The sequence below is a fragment of the Coenobita brevimanus genome, chromosome 108 (genome assembly GCF_032717465.1).
Source record: "Coenobita brevimanus isolate Jiangsu-jjx chromosome 108, ASM3271746v2, whole genome shotgun sequence".
NCBI lineage: Eukaryota > Metazoa > Arthropoda > Malacostraca > Decapoda > Coenobitidae > Coenobita > Coenobita brevimanus.
Genome location: NC_137061.1, coordinates 2,373,016 through 2,380,515, shown reverse-complemented (window position 1 = coordinate 2,380,515; position 7,500 = coordinate 2,373,016). Strand labels below are relative to the sequence as shown.

At 46.7% G+C, this 7,500-nt stretch overlaps 1 protein-coding gene across 1 annotated transcript in view; it reads right to left on the bottom strand.

Annotated features, from left to right (window-relative positions):
* The window catches only part of LOC145416865 (max dimerization protein 1-like), a 232,912-nt gene that overhangs the window by 218,327 nt on the left and 7,085 nt on the right, over positions 1-7,500 (bottom strand). The window lies entirely within an intron of this gene.

Genomic DNA, 7,500 nt, shown 5'->3' with positions numbered 1-7,500 from the left:
TCTGTACGAAGAGATGTTAAATTAATAGTGCCAAGGAAGAGGACAAGATAAGAAAGTTAAAAAAAGGAAAGTGAATCAAAGTCCAAAGATAAAACATATACACTGGGCTACTTACACTCAAAACACACGAGGTCAAGGAAAGTCTCAATGCTAGCTTGTGACGTCCTATGCTGAACTGTCAACATATACCCAACCAGACAGAGTTCCACCTCGTTCGCACATGCAAGGACAGAGGAGGAGTCAGAGCGGATGAGTTGGAGGGATTCTAGGCAATGTTTACGTCTGGCGCTAAGAGGATGGTTTGGCTAACGGCTTGTGTGTCCTCACTAATCGATCCAAGTGCTCCAAGATACGAACCCTTAGCTGGCGTTTGGTTTTGACGATGCATTACAGCAATGACACGTGTCTTGATAAACCACACATGCCTGTACTTCCGTAGGTATAGTATCCTGAACCCAAAGAGGCTGCTTAGGGTATGATTGGACCTAAAAATACCCCTCATATTTATCTGCGGGTGGAATTCTCGTAGTAATTCACATGTAATAAATAAATAATAACAATCCTTAGAATCTGACCATCCTCTCCGCTTTGGCTCCTTCTCAGTCCTCACATCTCGTGCTAACCAGGCGTAATTCTCCTTAGCTGAGCCTCTGTTGACGGTGCAGCAAAGGCCATCACTAACCAGCATTGACACTTCCCTTGACCTTTTGTGTTCTTAATAAAGTATGTCGCCTAAGTCGCCTACTATCACGTTTTACCTGCGGACTTTGCTTTACCTTTCCCCCCTGTCCTTATTCTCGTCTTTATTGGATTACCTTCATTACTTGTACTGACTTTCTTTGGTTTTTCTCTTTAATAATGGACTGAGCGGCTCATTTGATTACTGATATTTTTATGTGGCTTTGTGTTTACTTTTTGCTTATAATGAACACTGCAGATTGCTTGAAACTCTTGCCACATGATTTTTCTTTTAACTTGTACACCATCTGATGATGAAGCAAAGTTGTCTCCCAAACTGTCGTGCCGAATAAACAAGATAATGATATTCTAGTGTGTGTGTGTGTGTGTGTGTGTGTGTGTGTGAGAGAGAGAGAAAGAGAGAGAGAGAGAGAGAGAGAGAGAGAGAGAGAGAGAGAGAGAGAGAGAGAGAGAGAGAGAGAGAGAGAGAGGAAAGGCGGATCTCAGTGAATGGAAGCAAAGGTCATGAAACAGATGTGAAGGGGGTGAGGGGAAGGGGGAGAGTAAGGGGAGGATGAAGTGAGGGGAAGGAATATGAGTAGGGGGAAGGGGGAGGGGGGAATGAGGGAGGGGGTAGGGGGAATGAGGGAAAGGGATAAGGGGAAGCTGGGGGAAGCTGAGGGTAAGGGGGGTGAGGGAAGGAGGAAGTGAGGGGAAGGACTATGAGTAGGGGGAAGGGGTAGGGGGGAATGGGCGAGGGGGTAAGGGGAAGAGTAAGGGGGAAGTGGTGTTTGGGGAGGGGTAGAAGGGAAGTAGCGTTAGGGAAGGGGTAAAGGGGAAGGGGGTAAGAGAAGAGGGGAAGGAGGTAGAAGAAACAAGAAGAAAAATAATCCAGGCAAGAAATATTATGGTTAAATCCTGTAATCGCCGGACGCAGGGAGAATGAATCCTAAATCCTCCTGGAATTAAAAGGGCATTTGTGTGTAATCCCCTTCACTATCTTTGAGTCTACGATTATTTCTTGAAGGAGGAGGAAGAAGAAAGATAGATTAAGGAGGAAGAGATGGAAATAATGAGAAGAAATTAATGAGAGAGAGAGAGAATCTGAGAAAAGTAAACAGTGATGTGAAGGATAAATATAGACAAAAGGAGGTGGGAGGAAAGGCGTGACAGAGAGAGAGAGAGAGAGAGAGAGAGAGAATAATTTGATGATGATGATGATGATGATGATGAGCGGTGAGAAGACAAGATAAAGCTCACAAGATTGATGATGCGGTAGTGATAATGGAGAGAGAGAGAGAGAGAGAGAGAGAGAGAGAGAGAGAGAGAGAGAGAGAGAGAGAGAGAGAGAGAGAGAGGAAAATGAAGACGAAATATGACGAACAACATAAATAAACAAACAAATACATAAAGGGTGAGGAGGGGGAAGAAAGCAATAATTGAAGAGGAAGAAAATGAAGGAGGAGCAAGGGAAAAAGGGGGGAGGGAGGGAGGGAGGGAGAGAGGGAAGAGGGAGAGAGGGAGGTAAAACTGAAGGAACGGAGAACGGAACAGAGGGAGGAAAGGGGAAGCAAGGGGTAGGAGACGGGAAGCAAGGAAGGGAAGATGTGAGGGAGCGAAAAGAAGGAGGAAGGGTGATACAGGGAAGGAAGGAGGGAGGGAAAGAGGTGGGAAGAAGAGAGGGAGGGAGGCAGGGAAGTGATGGAGAGGAAAGAGAAGGAAGGGAGGAGATGGAAGAGAGGAAGAAAGGAGGTAGGGAAAGGAGGAGAGGTAATGAAAATGTTGGGAAGGAAGAAGGGAGGGAGGGGAAGTAGGGAGTGAGGTAAGGGTGAGAAAGAAGGAGGAGAGAGACAAAGACGGAGGGAGAGAAGGAAGAAGGAGGGAGACAGAAGATGGCGGGAAAGAAAGAGGAGGGAGGGAGGGAGAGGGGGAAGACGTAATGGAGGAAGTTGGGGAGGGAGGAAGGTGGAGAAAAAGGAGAGGGGGGAGGGAGGGAGGGAGGGAGGTAAATGGGCATAAATTAAAGGGAAATAAGCCCCTCCATCAACTTCCTCCCTTCCTCCCCCTCCTCCTCCTCCACCATTGTTTTTCTTCTTATAATTTCTCTTCCTCCTCCTCTTTTCTCCTCCTCCTCCTCCTCCTCCTTCTCCCTATTATTATTATTATTATTATTATTATTATCATTACTACTACTACTACTACTATCATTATTATTATCACAATTTTTATTATTTATTATTATTATCAATATTTTTCCGTTTTCCCGAATGAAGATAAATGGAAAATATTGATGAAAAAAAGAGTGGAAAAAGAGACAAGGGTAGGGATATGGAGTGGAGGAGAGAGAGAGAGAGAGAGAGAGAGAAGAGGGGGGGGATAATTAGGTTCAGCTGACAGAGGATAAATTGCTATTACCATCGGGCCTATCATCACGTCAAAGTGAAAAGAAACACGGGATTCGAGGAGAGAGAGAGAGAGAGAGAGAGAGAGAGAGAGAGAGAGAGAGAGAGACTGTAATTTCGATTCTTCCTTTCCCTAATATTCATTCAATCTTCCATTTCCTTACTCCCATCATCATCATCACCACCACCACTACCAATATCATCACCACCACCGCCACCATAATCATCACCACCAATACCATCATTATCATCACCACCTTCACCACCAATATCATCACCACCCCCATCACCATCATCATTCTTACTTTCCATCCCCTGGTTTATTCACTCTTTCATCTCCCTTCCTCCATCATTACATTAATCCCCCTCCCCCCTCCCTTTCCCCTTCACCCTCTCCCCCTGGCTTTCTGTCTCTCCAGGGTGAGTAAGATGGATCACCGTAAATACCTACAGGGGGGGAGGGGAGGGGGGAGAAAGGGAAGGGGAGGAATAGGGAGAAGGAGAGTGCAGAGAATGGTTGGGAGGGAGAGAAAGGGTGGGAGTAGTCAGGGATGGGAGGGGAGGGGGTGAGAAAGGGAAGGGGAGGAATAGGGAGAAGGAGAGTGCAGAGAATGGTTGGGAGGGAGAGAAAGGGTGGGAGTAGTCAGGGATGGGAGGGGGTGAGAAAGGGAAGGGGAGGAATAGGGAGAAGGAGAGTACAGAGAAGGGTGGGAAGGGAGAGAAAGGGTGGGAGAAGTCAGGGATGGGAGGGGAAGGGGAGGGGGACGAGAAGAGGTGGGAGGGGGGAAAAAGAGGGGGAACAGAAGCTAGGTGTAAGAGGGGAGGGGAAAGGCGGGGGGAAAAGAAGAGGAGGGAGGGGTAAAGGAGGGAGAACAGCAGCTAGGTATGAGAGGGGAGGGTAAAGAGAAGCCAGCGAGGGGAGTGGGAGGGAAGGGAGGGATAGGGAGAGGGGAGAGTCATTCATTCATTCATCATGGTGTAAAATGAGGGATATAGAATGATGATACGTTCTGAGCTGAATAACATCGTCTGTTTAGCCAGAAAAATCCAAAGGCGATAAATCTCTCTCTCTCTCTCTCCAACTCATCTCACCCTCCTTCTCTCTCTGTCATTCCTTCTATCTCTTCCTTCTCTGTATAAACTCTCCCTCTCTCTCTCTCTCTCTCTCTCTCTCCAAGCCAGGCTATCCTATTTAGGTCTATTTTCCAATCCCCCTTTTTAAATCCTATTCCCATCCCCATCCCATCAGAGTTAATGGGATAGTCGAGGGATTACTATCTCTCTCTCTCTCTCTCTCCTAAAATGTGAGGCAAGCTTTTTCTCTTTATTCACCTTTCTTTACATCGACTATACCTCTCTCTCTCTCTCATCTTCTGACGTCTTCCTCCACCTTTCCCTCCTCCTTTCCTTCCTCTCTTTCTTCTCCTCTTCTCTTTCTTCTCCCTACCTCTTTTTTTCTCTGTATGCCTAGTCGTCTCTCTCTCTCTCTGTAAGTATGCGGGTATGTGTTTATATGCGTGTGCGTGGGTGCGTGGTGACAAACAGCACACAGGTGGAGCAGAGTATTCCAAACATAAAAAAAAAAAACACTAATCCGTTTGTGAAGGAAGCAAGCGTAACAGCAACAAGGACGGGTCAATGCACTGTGTTATAGCCAAGGTGTGTGTGTGTGTGTGTGTGTGTGTGTGTGTGTGTGTGTGTGTGTGTGTGTGTTTTACTTCCTATATTAAGGCTTTACGGCCCATCCACCTAACTCTGTGACTATCCCCCCCTTCCCCTCCCTCCCTACCCCGTCACACCTCTCCCTCCCTCCTCCCCCTCCCTCCTCCTCATTCTTCTCCCTCACTCCTACCCTTCTACCTTCTTCCCTTCCTTCTCCCTCTTATCCTCCTCACTTCCTCTTCTCTCTCCCCATTCTCCCTCCTTTCCTCATTCTCCCCTCTATACCTTCTTCATTTCTCCCCAACACCCTTACTCTCCCAATCAACACCATCCACTCTCCCTCCCCACTCCCCTTTTTGTCTCCCCTCTCCCCTCCTTCCTCCCTATGCCTTATCCACCCATTCATCCCCACTTCTCTCCTATTCCTCTACCTCTCCCTCCCTTCCCATCCCCTCTTCCTTATCCCTCCTCATCCTCTCTTCCTCGTCCCTGCCATCCCCCCAAAACAAATACAATGCAGATGAAACAGAACAAATAAAATGCAAATGAGAAAAACAACACAATCAAGCGAAATGCACATGAAAGACAAACATGAAATGCAGATGAAGGAAACAGCCAAACCAGTGAAATACAGATGAAAGAAAAACAACAATGAAATGGAAAAGAGAAAAAAACAACAACAGCAAAACATAAATGAAAACACGTGGAAAAAAACAGCCAAAACAAAAATGAAATAAACATGAGAAAAACGAAAATAAAATACAGGTGAGAGAATTAAAAACAAATGACATACAGGTGAGGCGGTGATTGCAGGTAGAGCGTTGGACTGCTGTTTGAAAGGACTGGCGATCGATCTCCGGCTGGGTATTAGAACATTTTGCCGATTTCAATTCGTCCGTAGGGTCTTAAAAATTACCCAGGCAATGTCTTCAATAACCAATGGGAAAAATATCGAGAGCAACAGTTCAATCCCTGCTGTGGTGAAGTGGAGGAAGGATAGGAGAGGAACTGAAGAGAAAGGAAAGATGGGGAGAAGAGAAGAAAGGAGAACTAGAGACGAGAGAAGGAAGAAAAAAAAGAAGGCATAGGGTGAGAACGTATGACGGAGAGAAAAGAACGACAGAGGAAAGGATGGGGGAGAGAGGGAGGGAGACATGAAGGAAGGGAGGATGAAACGAGGAAAGGAAGGGGAAGAGAAGGGAGGGAGGGAGGAAGACAGGAAGGAAAGAAGGTGAGATGGAAGAGGAGCAGGAAAGAAAGAGGAGAGTGGTAAACGGAAGAAGAGCGGGGAGACGAGTACCAAAGACAGAATGGAGGAAGAACAGAGAAAGAAAGGAAGAGAGGGAGGAAGAAAGGACGAGAGGAAGGGAGAAAGAAAGGAAGAAAGGAAGAGAGGACTGTGGATCGGAGAGAAAGGGGAGGTAACAACGGAGGGAAAGAAGGAAATAGCACCGTATGAGACGAGGAAAGGAGACAGACAGAGAGAGAGAGGGAGAGAGAGACTGTGTGTGTGTGTGTGTGTGTGTGTGTGTGTGTGTGTGTGTGTGTGTGTGTGTGTGAATAAAACTGTACGAGGGACACAAAACAGATCTAGGCGAAATAGTTAAGCAAGAATCATCCAGCCTCGTTACCTATATAGCTACCTGTATGTGATTACCTGAGGAGCCAGTTCTACCCACCTCCACTCTGTCTACCTGTCCTTGAAGAGGATCGCCAAAATAAAACATATTTTACTTAATTACACCACGATAAACACCAACGATCGCCAAAATAAAATATACTTAAATACTGCAAGATGAATAACAACGCCAATCAGAACTGACCTTAAAAATCCAATGATGTGATATTCAGAACCCCCCCCTCAAAAAAAAAAAAAAAAAAAAAAAAAAAAAAAAAAAGTACCCAGTATTTAAGTTTCATTAGGCTAATCCTGGAAGAGGTGGCCGTAAACAAATCCCCTCCATGTCACCCTGTACCCTGTAATCACGCTGCCCTTTCTCCATCTCTACCCCTTCCATCACATACTTCGTCCCATCCCACCATCTCATCCTCAGTCTCCCCCTCCCTCATAATTATGGTGTATGTACCTCTCACCCGATCCCTCCAGCTCATCCTCGGTCTCCCCCTCTCTCATATACCACTCCATCCCTCCATCTCATCCTCCCTCCCGCTTCTCCGTTTCTTCATCTCATCCTTTCTCCCTCTTCCCCCTTCCTCCATCTCATCCTCTTCCTCCCTCTTCCCCATCCCTCCATCTCATCCTCTTCCTCCCTCCTCCCCCATCCTTCCACCTTACCCTCTATCCTCCTACCCCTCCCCTCCATCCCATCCTCTCCCTCTTCCCCCTCCATCCATCTCCTCTCTCCGCCTTCCCAACCCTCCTATCTCATCCTCTTTCTTCCTCTTCCCCATCCCTCCATCTCATCTCACCCTTGTTCTCTCTCCATCACACCCCTCCACCTCATCCTCTCTCCTCCTCCTCCTACCCCTCCATCTCATCCTCTCTCCTCCTACCCCTCCCCCTCCCTCCCATCCTCTCTCCTCCTCCTCCTCCCCTCCCTCTTCACCTCACTCACATACTCCATGAAAAAAGTGAAGCAATAACACTTTCAACAACGGTGTGGTAAAACAATCAACTCGCTCGCAACTCAAGCTTTATTTTTTGCAGGAAGAAGAACAAACACGAGATGAATTAGTTCCCTTCTTTGACTGTCCCTCCTAAGAAAAAAATTGAGTTAAGAGAAGATTTGATTGTAAG